The sequence below is a fragment of the Orcinus orca genome, chromosome 13, assembly GCF_937001465.1.
Source record: "Orcinus orca chromosome 13, mOrcOrc1.1, whole genome shotgun sequence".
NCBI classification, from domain to species: domain Eukaryota; kingdom Metazoa; phylum Chordata; class Mammalia; order Artiodactyla; family Delphinidae; genus Orcinus; species Orcinus orca.
The window spans coordinates 55969763-55983703 of record NC_064571.1 but is presented as its reverse complement, the minus strand read 5'-3'; the positions used below and the strand labels follow the sequence as shown (position 1 = coordinate 55983703).

Below are 13941 nucleotides of genomic sequence, written 5' to 3'. Positions count from 1 at the left end.
TGTCTATTTTTTTTTCTTTCATCATGCACTTTAGGATACCTAAACTCCAGAAAATTCTTTGCTCTGTTAAAGATTAAGCCACAGAAATTTAGCATGAGTGATTGCTCACTGTTCTGTGTAATCTGAGTTTACGGGTGTTTTTTCAGTTATGAGGCTGGACCATAAAAGATGCCGTTGATAGGCTGATTGGTCTAAAACTGACAGAGGTGTGTTTGGCCCAGGCAATTTTTAAAAAGGAATTGAATTAATTCTTAATATTGAAAAACTGGGAAATTTACATAAAAGTCCAGATGTGAGGTTTCTCTTGGGGAAAAAAAAAGAGGAATGCTTTTGCCACTGGGCCTTTATTCACTACTTAGCCAGAGTGGTGAATTAGCTGGCCCATTAGCTAATACCTGTTATTCCCTGACACGAATACTGAGGACCAACTGCCATTTAATATCATGCTAGTGCTGTATGTTTTCTTATACTCACGTGCTTCACTCAGTTACTTCTTGGCCTCTGTAGGCATTTGAGTATAGGATATCTGAGTTAACTTACAGAGACCTTGGGACATTTATGGAATTTCACCTACTGTATTATCATGTAGGCTCAGTCCCATATAAAAGTGGGAGGCGGGTACCAATTTCAGAATGCTGCCCCTGTATTTTTAAGGAAAATCCAACTACAGTTGATTTCTATTCAAGTATAATTTCATTTGTTAGCTAATGTTATCGTGTTCATTAAAAATACACTGCCTTAAACATTTTTCCAGTTATGTTCTGTGGAACTCCAGAAAATGGTGACTGGAAAACAAATGCCTCTCTAGTCAATTAAGTTAGGGAAGCACTGAACAGTAGTGTCTCCTCTTGATTCTTAATGCATGGAAGCGTATAGAAGGCTCTGAGAAGTCCTGGAGCAACTTTATTTAATGGTTAATCAAATAAACTTATTTGGCAGAGGAAGGTTTCTTTCTCTGAAAAATTATTCACTGAAAAATCTTCACTTGGAAAATGCCTCATCCATCCCTCCATTCATTCATTCAACAAATAGATGTTGAATACCCACTATGTGCTAGACTCTGTGAATAAGACAGAGATGGCCATGACCAATATTTTTACATTATATGAGCCCCTCACTTCTCATGAAGGCATTAACTGCACTATTTTTTGTTTTGCCAGTAAGAGTAACTTTGTTAATGGAGAGAAGAAAAAGTTGGAAAGAAACATTGACAAGGGCTTCCCTGGTGGTGCAGTGGTTAAGAATCTGCCTGCCAATGCAAGGGACACGGGTTCAAGCCCTGGCCTGGGAAGATCCCACATGCCGCAGAGCAGCTAAGCCTGTGCGCCACAACTACTGAGCCTGTGCTCTAGAGCCCGCAAGCCACAACTACTGAGCCCGCGTGCCACAGCTACTGAAGCCTGCGCACCTAGAGCCTGGGCTCTGCAACAAGAGAAGCCACTGCCATGAGAAGCCCCCACACCACAACAAAGAGTAGCCCCCCGCTCGCCACAACTAGAGAAAGCCTGTGCACAGCACCAAAGACCCAACACAGCCAAAAATAAATAAATAAATTTATAAAAAAACACTATAAAAACATTGACAAAACTGACTTGTTATGGGGAATTATATAGAAGACTGAATGGGGAAATCGCAGTGCCTTGAAAGAGGCAATAAACTTGAGCAAGCTTTGGGGAAAAGAAATCTTATTTGGGGCATATGTATCAACTAGGATGTTTTGGGCTATGAATAATAGAAAATTCAACCAAAGAGACACATATAATAAGGAAAATTATTCTCTCCCTTACTGAGAAATTCAGGGATAGAATGATTCCAAGGTTGTTTAATTCAGTAACTTGACATCAGTGATTAAGGTCCTTTCTACATTTCCTCTCATGCGCAGTGAGCTGGTCTTTCTCCTCAAGCTTGCTCCTCCATAGTCACAAATGGCTGCCACAGCTCCAAGCATCACACCCTTATAAAATAATAATAATAGCTAAAATTTACTTCATACTTTTATTTATTTATGTATTTATTTATTTGGCTGCATTGGGTCTTTGTTGCTGCACGCTGGCTTTCTCTAATTGCGGTGAGTGGGGGCTCCTCTTTCGTTGCTGTGTGCGGGCTTCTCATTGTGTTGGCTTCTCTTGTTGTGGAGCATGGGCTCTAGGCACAGAGGCTTCAGTAGTTGTGGCTCGCGGGCTCTAGAGCGCAGGCTCAGTAGTTGTGGTGCACAGGCTTAGTTACTCCACGGCATGTGGGATCATCCTGGACCAGGGCTCGAACCCATGTCTCCTGCATTGGCAGGCAGATTCTTAACCACTGTGCCACCAGGGAAGTCCCTACTTCACACTTTTGATAGGCCAGATACTGTTCTAAACACTTTACATATATTAATTCCTTTGTTCCTTACAACAACAACGCCATGAATTGTTTCTGTCATCCTATTTTACAGATAAGAAAATTGAGGTGTGGAAGTTATGTAACTTGTTCAGAGTTACCTAGCTAGTGAGGGGCATCACTGAGATACAACTGCAGGCAGTTTGGCTCCAACAAAAGAGCATACCTTTTTCATGTTCCCTTATAAGGGTAAGGACAACTCTTTAGAACCTCCCATTTCCTGCCTCTTGCCCCTCAAGTGTCACTAGCTAGCCTGATTTGCATCACATGCACATTCCTAAACCAAATCACCCTAAGGGGAATGAAATTATCATAGATAGTTTAGACTAACCAAGAGTAATCTCTGGGGCTGGAGGGTAACTAAACCTCCCCCTATACATCAACTAAGTGAGGTTCTTCAAAGGAAGGGGCTTCTGCTCCACATTTGAGGCTCAGATTCACTGAGGCAGTAGCGGGAGTCACAAGAATGGGACAAATTTCTGAGGAAGATGGTATAGAAATCAGAGGGCTAAAAACTGAAACTTAAAGAAGTTCAGGGGAAGGATGGTTGAAGCAATATAGTCCAAATGTTGAGAACTGTTTAAGCTATGTGGTAGGTACATGGGGTTCGTTATGTAATATCACTGTCTATTTTTGTGTGTGTCTGAAAATGTCCCTAATGAAAATTTTTGAAAGACAAAGCAAAACAAAAACCAACCATGCAGACTCTGGAAACTCTCACTTGGAAGGGACTTCCTGTCCTTGCTTCCCCAACCCCTCTGCGGCCTTGTACCTTCCGTAACCCTTGTCTAAGGTTTGAACCCACTCTGGGACTTTGAGACAAGTTCTGGTCCCAGGCAGGGAAAACATAAGAAACCCTAGTTTGGCCTCTCACTGGTTCGGTTTCCATTCATTTCTGCTGCTGATCTCCCCTGGCTGTTCTCGGATTCTCTGGCTTCCTCTCCTGTTGCCATTTCTACTTGGCCTCAGAGCCTGAATTTCTCAACCCTGATCTTCAGTCTTTCTGTGGCCAGGTCCTGATAAGATACCTGCCTCTGGACTAGTTATCTAACTGCTGGGGTCTCTGCTATTTTCCAGAAACATAAGGCCTTTATCTAAAGGACATTAAATGTGGGCCTTATTATGAAACATTTTAAACTAATAGCATTCAAGTCCGGCATGTCCCTTTCATCATGAATTTTTCATTTGAGAGTTTTCTTACAACTATATCCCTCCATACTTGTCGCTAATATAACCAACCTGTGACTTTACTCCTGTGCTCATCACCTTGATGACTGCTTCATCCTGACAGTCTGCTAAGATTCTCAAGATCAGCACTTGTATCCAGCTTTAGTAGCAGGAGATAAAGAGCTTTCAGACAAGGTAAACAGGAAAGGAGTACTTGCAGGTGTGGAAGAAAAATAAGGGAAAAGTAGCCCAATGTTTCCCTTTAGGTTTCTGAAACATGAGCAAACTACCAGATTGCATAAGCAAATGGAAGTGCTACCAAGAAGCAAAAGACGAAAAGTTGGCAGAAATGTACAGTTTACTGTAAAAAGAAAACAAAATATAACAAAGCAAATGAATAATGTAAATGAGTTTGGGCATAAATGCTCAACATAAATGCCTGATAGTAGTTTTATACAGCCAAGCATGTTTAAACATTTTGTAGTTTTGCAGAATTTATATCGCTGGGCTCCAAGTAAAAAGTGTTTCTGATAACACCCCCTGTGTTGTAACCATAATCTCAATGATCTCTTATGCATGACACTCACTTTAAAACACAGAGGCGCATCTAGCTCTGAGGCAGCCAGCTTTGGCCTCCAAGGCTGTGGGGATTGCATGCAGGATGGCGAGAGCTTGATCAACTTCCTCTCTTCAGAGGAAGCAGGGCAGGGCCTGCCCAGCCTTGGCAGAGTGGTGTTGAGGAAGGGGAAATCATCCAGTGAACCACTCGAGATCCCCCGAATTCAATTCAATAAGTGATTATTGAGCAGCCACTGTGTACGATGTACAACAAAAGAAGTAATGTCTTTGCTGAACTGGAGATTACTGTCTCACCAGGATTATTACTCCTCAGAGTTTACCTTTTCTTTTCTTTTTTTTTTTTTTGCAAAGGGTTCCTTTGGTGAATCCTGTGGATCCCTTCCCAGGATAATGTTTTAAAATACATAAAATAAAGTTCATAAAATTTCAAAGGAAACCAATTATATTGAAATAGTCATCAGACTTATTAAAGAAGCAAATTTGTGATACAGTGGTATATATGTTTCTTCATGAATAAAAAGATCTAATGGTGAGTCTAATAATTCCTGTAATTTCAAAATAGTGTTGATTGTAAATATTTCGAGAGCTCTGTAACAACTCTAATGTGATATAAAGAGATCAGTAATCTATGATGATGATAAAGTCACAGTACAGTTACTGCTACTGTGGTATGTTGTCTACATTCATAAGAAAGAAAGGCTAAATTTCAGTTAGAGGTTAATAAAAATAAATGTGTAACTTTTTTCCCCTCCAAATTCATAAACTTGTGAATTCAATCCCCTTGGACTCTGTGGACCTCAGGTTAAGAACTTCTCATTGTGTGTGTGTGTGTGTGTGCACACATGTGCTCGTACACGTGTCCTTCAGATGGGGTAGCATGTTGGAATTATAAATTACCTAAATAATTAAAATATGAGGTAGAATAGGGTAAGTGCGGTAGGATTGCAGCAGCAAAGTGCTCCAGGGATTCAATAGGGAGAGGAAATCTGAAAAGGCTTAAAAATAGGTAAAGGGGAAGAAAAGAGAGTGGAGAGAAGGGAGGCAGGTATATTAGCTTCTGGGTCATCCTTTTCTTCCCATCCTCCTACTCCTCAGCTCATTAAACTACCACTGGCTTACTTTTGGAGCTGGCCCTAGGTGGAGTATGATTTAGAGCAGTTCTCAAACAGTCTGATGTCAGTATCCCTTTGCACTCTTATAAATTATTGAGTATCCAAAGAGCTTTTGTCTGTGTGGGTTATATCTATAAATATTTATTATACTATAAATTAAAATTGAGAAATTTAAAAATATTTATCAATTTATAGTATATGTTACATAAATAGCATTTTTTGGTGACACATCACTATTTTCTGTAATAACAAAAATATTAGTGAGGAAGGAGACATTGTCTTATATTTTTGCAAATCTCTTTAAACTCTGGCTTAATAAAAGACAGTTGGAGGGGCTTCCCTGGTGGCACCGTGGATAAGAATCGGCCTGCCAATGCAGGGCACACAGGTTCGATCCCTGGTCCGGGAAGATCCCACATGCTGCGGAGCAACTAAGCCCATGCACCACAACTACTGAGCCTGCACTCTAGAGCCCGTGAGCCACAACTACTGAAGTCCGCCTGCCTAGAGCCCATGCTCCGCAACAAGAGAAGCCACTGCAATGAGAAGCTCATGCACCACAACAAAGAGTAGCCCCCACTCGCTGCAACTAGAGAAAGCCCACATGCAGCAACAAAGACCCAACACAGCCAAAAAAAAAAAAAAAATCCTTGTTAAAAAAACAAAAAAGACAGTTGGAATCTGTATTTGCTTTTGCATTCAGTATGTTGCAAAAGCAACATACTGTTATATAGCCCCTGGAAAGCTCCACTGTATTCTTGTGAAAGAACAGGAGTGAAACAGGCAAATAATGTCTTAATATCATTGTGAAAATAATTTTGACCTTGTAGACCCTCAGGGGTCCTCAGACTTTGAGATCTTTGATTTAGGGATTTCTTCGAACATTTTTCTTCTTTGTTTTATGACTTGAATTTTCTTCAACTATGGAAAAAGACGAATTCTATAACTAGAAATACATGATATGTGTGTGCTTGTTGTCTTCAAATATATGTGTGTTGGATATCTCTTGGTGTCCCTCTAGACATCCAGGTGTCCCTCCATTTCTCCATCTTGTTCTGTGACCTATATGGATAGCATCAACAGGCTCCAGTTGGGTTTGGCCAATGGGTAGCACCTGTGGGAGATCAAAGGGAGGGAGGAGAGTGAGGCTGGGGTATTTATCCCCTACTTGAAGAGGGCTTACTTTGTCCTTCACCACAGGTCAGAGTTCTTGTCACGGAACCCTCTGCATACAACGCTCTCCAGGTACAGGTTTCTGGAAGCCCTTCCTACTCTCATCCCTTCAGGAACAGAGGTGATACCATGCTTCCCTATTACTAGCCTGAGGGGATTAGACTTTATGATTTATCTCTACCCTGCCTGCATCTTTGAAAATAGTCCCTTTACTACACTCTCCTCAAAATTCCTAATTTGGTTGCACCAACTGTTTCTTGCCCAACTCTGATTCATGCAAGCTTTGAGAGTTACATGACCTTAGGGATAAACTTCAGTTAAAGTATCATCCATGGCACCAGATTCACTTAATCTTAATGGAAGTTAGAAAGCTGTGAAGCCCTGGTGTCTCAGAGCCTAAGGTCTTTAATGGCTTGGGAATGAAAGAGCTAGGTGCGTTGAGGACCTACTGGTATCTGCAAAGATTTCTTGGTTTTGCCTCTGCTTGATTTTACTTTCATCTGTGCGTGCATACATAAAACAGAAACATGGCTGCAAAACTATGTTTGGATGAAGACCAAATATATATTTCTTATTATACCACAATATCAGTTAATTAATTCCACAGGCAGCAATGCCTATCACCTACCATAGTACCTGATTCACAGTGAACGCTTAATACATATTTGTAGAGTGGAGCTGGTGAAATTTTTTTAAGAAAACAGGTTTATTAGTGGAACATTTCCAGTGGTTAAGAAGGGAGAGGATCATTCTGCTCAAATCAGACTACTTGAAGTTTGATTCTGAAGCTCCTTGTCAGAGAATATAGAGAATATAGTCATCTGCATATAACGGGCACGTAAATATGCTGAATGAATAAATGAAATTTCTTCTCTATGACATATATTCTGATTCAACTGTGACAGGCACTGTATTTGGTGCTATTATATACCATATCTCATTTAATCTTTAAAATAGTCACGTGAAGTAGGCAGCACTGGATTACCAAGTGTGGGCTTAGTGCCCCAGCAAAACTGGGGCACCCAAATTTGGAAAAAATTGATATCTGATGTCTTATTTAAAAAAGAACTTGAGAATACTATAGTCAACATTGGAAAAATTAGAACCTTTTCTACATTACGTTTAGTATTATTTGCATTTTAAATTATGTATTGGGGAGTGCTTTGTATTATTATTGAGAGTGTCTAAAGCTCTTCATCTGACTTTGGAAGATGTTATGATTGCTATTTTACACAAGGGCAAACCAAGGCTTGTTGACTAGCTGAAGATAGCTTAGTTACTAGCTGAAGCCACATAGCTAGTTTGTAGAAGAGCCCACTATGATGGTACTCAATGTTTCTGACACATTATATGTTATAATGGTACACATCAATTTTGTGAATCTTCTTGGACCTTCTCTATTGGTTTAGTGTTTTAATTAGATAAAGTATATAACAAAGTTAACCTAAAATCTTTTTGATCCCTGTTATATTCTCAGCACCTAGAACAGTATTCAAAACATCCTTATTTTTAGTGATTGAAAGAATGCATGATGAGCCCAACTAAATGATTGTGCTTTGTATTAATTTTGAGGTCAACCAAGGGAAAGTGAGAAGGACATCAAGCAGACCAAGAAAATTCTCTGATGCCCTTTGCGGTTGCTTGGATTCTCAAGACAAGGGTCCCTAGATGTCTCCATTTTTATGATCTTTAGCATGATTCCTGTTTTGGAAGCTGGGATCCTAGATTCCCTTACCCCTATATAAGGTGTGTCAGGCAAAGGAGCATGATTTAAAGAAACAGATTTTATAAGTCATTGAAGAAATATTTCCTGAGGACTGTATGATCCCATACTGATAATAAAGGGGACAAGGGAGAGGCAAAATCTAAATGGGTCTACTTCTTTTTCTTATTATTTGTCTTCCCAAGGTGCAGAAGTAGGGAAACTGAATTTTAGTTTATGGTGTCTTCATTACCTATGCTAGAAGGTCTTAATTTTTGGTGTTCATAAAAACCACCTTGGGGAATCGTTTAAAAATTCAACTAAGTCTTGTCCCCAGAGTCCCTGATATTATAGATGTGAGTGGACCCAGGAATCTGCACCCCAGGTGATTCTGATGCTGGTGGTCTAGCCACCATGCTGTAAGAAACACTATCCTTACACAAACTTGAGTAGATCAAGACATCTGAATTGCAATCAAGTCTTTATTTCTGCCATCCTCACCATGGCTAGGACAACTGCCCTATTCTTAAATTTGCCCTTCTCCCGCAAACACTGACAGCCCTTAAGCTGAACAGCACTCTGTTGGATCTTACCTTAAATTGTCTACCCAAACCAATTTACACCGAAGTATGAATAAGGTTTAAATTCTTTTTCAGGGAATTTTCATTAAAAAAAAAAAAGTGTCTTAAGGTACTAGAATGCCTTCATTACACTCTAGTTATCATTCTTTTGTTGGGGGTGGAGGAGGGGCAGATTAACCTGGCAGTACCTTTTAGTCTAATTCAGTTGCTGGAAGAATTAAGTCCACTTCCCTCACCCTCCTATTGAGTCATTCATTCTAGACTAATCCTGTATCTTTGTGAAGCCTTCCTCCGTAAACTTACTCACAGGAGATCCTTTACTTCACCGTCACCACGTTTCAGTTATAGCACCCATCATCTTATACCTAATTTTTGTACTTCAGCTCTCCGAACAGTGCCTGGCAAATAGCAGGCGTTCAATAACTGTGGAGCGAACGAATGTCAAAGACTAGGCCAAGAGTTTCTAAAATCAACGTTGACTAAGAAACAAAACACGGAAATGTCAAGGGCTGAATGCCAGGCAGTGCGGGCCGAGAAGGAATAAAAATAACTCCTAACAGCACAGAATCCTCCTGAAGGGATCGCCTGTCTCATTTTCTCACGTCGCTTTTTGTCCTCTCCTGACACCCCAATTTCCCGCTCTCTAACTCATTTTCTTCGCTTCTGGGGACAGGTTAGGCAGGTATCCCAGTTCAGCTGCTCTGATTGGTCGGCGATGATTTCATTGTTAGGGAGCATCCGGGCCTTTCCCCTCCCCGCAACACCCCCTCCAGAGCCCTGCCTCCCGAGGTTCCCTCTCCCGCGTGCGCCCCACCCGCTGGCTAAAGCAAAACAACCGCCTCTCCCTAGATCGCTTCTTGTCCTCGCCTGCGCCTTCCCTTCCCGTCTCGACGTCTAAGAGAGGCGTTTATATCCTCCAATGGGGGCCTAGTAGGACTTTGTTTGCCAATCAGCAGCCAACCCCCTGCAATTCCGGGTGGGACTAGGCCTCCACACCTATAATTGGACAGCCCGCTGGCTCCTTTATGGCGTTTGTTTTACGCGAGGCTTGGAGGTCAGAAATAAAGGGACATGGTCCTCACAGAACGAGAAGCCTCCGCAAAGACTCTGGGTTTGACCGTTTCCGAAGACTAGCCAATCGCTTTTCGAATACTTCCCCGCCTTTTGCGCGTTCATTTAAAAAAAGCCGGTGTGACGGACTTGGAAATTGGTTCCGTGACGGACATGTAGAGAAAGCCAATGATTGAGAGTTCGGGCCACCCTTTATACCAATAAGAAAAGACTATCGCTAGGACTCGGGCTTTGAGAGGCGGAGCGCAGGTGGGCGTTATTTGATTGACGACGGTCTCTACGTATGGCTGTTAGGGTGGGTTGGTCCCTGACGTCCGGAGGTATAGCAGAGGCGGGGCTGAATGAAGTAAAGGGTAATGAAGGGTTGGGTCTCACTCAGTGGGCGGTGTTTGATGGATAGTTGACCTTGCCAATTGAAGGTGGTCACTGATGCCCAATGGGAAATTAGGAACACAGAGGAGGGGCATTGTGGGCGGGGAAAACTAAGGACGGCGGCACAGGGGCTGCGGGACTGGGAGGGAGGGCGGTGATTGACGGGCCGTCCAGCAAACCGGGTACAGCGAGATACCGCGCGGCGTGCCAATGGGTGGGAGCTGGGGGTGGGGCTCTCCGAGGGGCGGGGAAGGACAGGGTGCGGGGAGGGGGGTTGCAGAAGGAGCCGAGCGGCTGCTGCTCAATGGCGGAAAAGCCGCCGGTGTTCTGACCGCTTCGTCCCCCTAGCAGTTGCGGGGGAGTTTCCTGCCGGCGCGGCTGGAGTCTCTGTTTCTCAGGGTTCGGTGGCTGGAAGATGCTCCAGAGAGACGAGGCTGCGGCGGAGGAGGTGGCGGCGGCCGAATCGGCAACGGCGCTAGGGTGGAGAGAAGGCGGCAGCGGCGGCGGCGGCGGCGTGCGGGGCCCAACGGTGTAAACAGCCCCGGAGGCGGCGGAGGCGGTGGCTAAGACCCCGAGGGGGAAGCGGCGGCTGAGCCAGGGTCGCGCCTCCGTTGGAAGCCTGGGCTGAGTGCAGCAGAGGGGTTCTGCGGCGGGCGCGAGCGGACGCCCTAGACCTCGCCTCCCTCCCTCGCCCCAGGTAAGGCCGCTGGGCGCCCCGCCGCAGGGGGAACAGCTCGCGGGCACCGCCGAGGCCCCGGACCGTTTTCGGGGTGCCGCCGAGCTGCGGCCGGGACCTCTCCCCGCTTAATCCTCGCCTCTTTCCCTCGGCCGCGGAGCCCAGAGGAGCGGAACGCCGGGCCTGGCTCCTGGCTAGGCCCCTTCCCCAGCCGCCGCCTCCGCGCTCGGCCGAGGCTGGGAGAGGTTCGGGGCAGGGAATTTTAGTTTGCTCGAAAGCCTGGAAGTAAACTGCTTGTCCCTGTTCTCTGCGAGCATCTCTTTCACCTGAAAGCACTGGGGCTACTCCAGGCCGTAACTCGTCCCTTCCTGGTGCATGCCTGTTTGAAAACACTACCTTTTCCCATTTGTTTCCTCATTAGCTTCTGTCTTCCTCTGCGCTCCATTTCACTTCCTCGTTAAATCTTCTTTCTCGCTCTTCTGTCTGCGCGTCTCACCACCTCCTTCCTCCTTAGCGACTTTATTTAAATCGTTTCTCTTTTTCTTCTCAGGAGACTCCGGTCTTCTCTTCCCTGTCTTCCCCAGCAATCCTTTTCGGGTGTCATTCTTTTTACTAGTGAAGTTCTTAAATGAAACTGCTATCGTCAGTATCCCAAATCTACCAGAGGCCCATTAAGAATAGACTCACCAGCTTTAAGTGGCAGATCAGTTTCTGATTTCACCGAGCCTAACATCCTTTTTAAAAAATTGTATTATTAAATGTAGAGTGTGGAAATAGCCCTGAAGTTATGTTTAAAATGAAGGGCTCAATGAGTGTTGGAAATAGTTATTTCATTTTTCAAGTTGCATGACCTCTAATGTCAGATTGAGCAGATCTAGAACATTTTTGCCCATCTTGTTTGGCAGAATGCTTCTTAAGCGTTTTGATAGCGGCTCACATTCATCACTATTCAAGTTGGCTTAAAAACAATTTGAAAACTTTAGAAAAAAGACATGAGAACAACTAGGAAGCTGTTTTGATGAAGTCACTGTTAAATACCTTTTAAAATAGGCTCCACATGTTTAATGTATCAAAATAAAGTTGGTGGGAGTCTTGTAAAAAGGATTATTTAGGAATTTGAGTAGTCTTAAGAGTTATGTAGCTATTTTGGGAAAAACATTCTTTTTCTGTTAACAAACGTTTACAACTCCTGTGATGTGAGAATTACCGAGGTTTACTGTGGGATTAACACAGGAACTCATTTTATTTGAGCTACTGCATGGATGTGGAAGTGGTAAATTGTTCAGGTTAGCGTAGATCAGTATGTTCTAGGAGATGCAGAAACATGTTATCAACACTGAATGTTAATAGACATTATTTCATTTACTTTCTCTGTTGTGCAATAGCAAAGTTCCTATTGTTGGCCTGCTTTTAAATAGAGCATTTCTAAATAAATGGTGAGGCAAGTTGTTCTAATTATTATAGTAGTCTTTTCCAAGTGTATAGCCTTTTAAAAAGATACAGTTGCAGTTTTACTATTAAAATGGTAATTTCTTTTTTAAAAAAATTTATTTATTTAATTTATTTATTTTTGGCTGCATTGGGTCTTTGTTGCTGCCCACGGGCTTTCTCTAGTTGTGGCGAGTGGGGGCTACTCTTCGTTGCGGTGCGGGACTTCTCGTTGCGAGCAGGGGCTCTAGGCATGTGGGCTTTAGTAGTTGTGGCTCACGGGCTCAGTAGTTGTGGCTCGCGGGCTCTAGAGCTCAGGCTCAGTAGTTGTGGCACATGGGCTTAGTTGCTCCGCGGCATGTGGGATCCTCCCAGACCAGGGCTCGAACCCATGTCCCCTGCATTGGCAGGTGGATTCTTAACCACTCTGCCACTAGGGAAGCCCTGAAATGGTAATTTCTTAAAGGAATAATATTGTAGGTTTCTTGAATGGACAATGGGTTGTTTCATTAGAACTTTTATTTAGTATTTAGAACAGATTTTGTTAGTCAACAGATTTTCTTTCAGGGATAATCCTGATTTTTACTGTGCTTCTTACCTTCTCTCAGTGTCTTCTTTATCTTTTTTTTTTTAAATGGTTGTTTGTCTTTTTTCCTCTTCATTTATTTTTGCTCTCATAAAAAGTCTTACTACAGTTTCTGCAGTGTTTATGTTGCACTGTCAGCATGGAATAGTATTTTTATTTGATCTTTCATACCCATTAGTTAAGATTTCCCCAGTTTCTTGGACATTACCCTTTGGATTTGTTCATGTTGTGATGATTCTCTGTGATGTGACCATCAGAGCTTTCAACACCTGTTTTCTTATACTGGGTGATTTCTATAAAGACTCCAGGAACAGGTGAAAGCCTTTTCAGTTTGTCTGATAGGTCAGTAAATATTAGCTTATGTTAGTAATTCATATGTAATTACCAAATCCCTTAAGATTACAGCATTTGAAGGAATAATATAGTGTCTAAAATATCTGTGCTTCTAAGAACGCCTCATTCACAAGTTGACGAGGTCAGAAAAAGTGGCTGTCGTTGAAAGTTTATTTTCTTATAACGTACATTTCTTTTATGGAGTTTTTTGAATTAAAATGTGATGCTATCTCTTGGCATTCGTGGAAGATACACTATCTCTTGGCATTCGTGGAAGAGTAGAATACACTATCTCTTGGCATTCGTGGAAGAGTAGAATTTGCCATAGTATTGTTTAGCGATTGTGGAGTTTCATTGAAAACTGGCTGAGCCAGTAGTGGAAAGATTGCAAACATGTCCTTGTAGATGGATTGGTAAACATTTATTGCACGTGATACTGGGAGTGAATGTTCCCCCCCATACTCAGTGGTGGTAGTTACATGTATTATCTACATTATATGAATATTTGTATATTATACGTAATTATTTAAAAGTATTTTTTGACATTATCTAGCATAGAAGGTAAATAAAATAGAACTCTACAGTAGTCCTTCATAAGATATTAATAAGGTGAATAAAATTCACTTATTAAAATATACATGGCATTTTACTTTTTTGTGAAATATGCCTTTCACAGTTCACTGATTTAAGGAAAAATTAGTAGGGAAACAACTGAAGTATCAGAGTTCTAAGAGTTAAAATTTTTTTAAGTTCCAAAATTCTAATAGGAAAATTTATTTAAG

At 42.4% G+C, this 13941-nt stretch overlaps 1 protein-coding gene across 5 annotated transcripts in view; it reads left to right on the top strand.

The window, feature by feature from the left end:
* Nucleotides 1-10692: 10692 nt before the first annotated feature.
* PPM1B (protein phosphatase, Mg2+/Mn2+ dependent 1B) overlaps nt 10693-13941 on the top strand; it is a 98926-nt gene continuing 95677 nt past the window's right edge. For all 5 annotated transcript variants that reach the window (XR_007470870.1, XM_049695997.1, XM_004265003.4 and 2 more), the window contains exon 1: nt 10693-10833. The gene's annotated coding sequence lies outside the window, so the exon portion shown is untranslated. The remainder of the gene's footprint in view (nt 10834-13941) is intronic.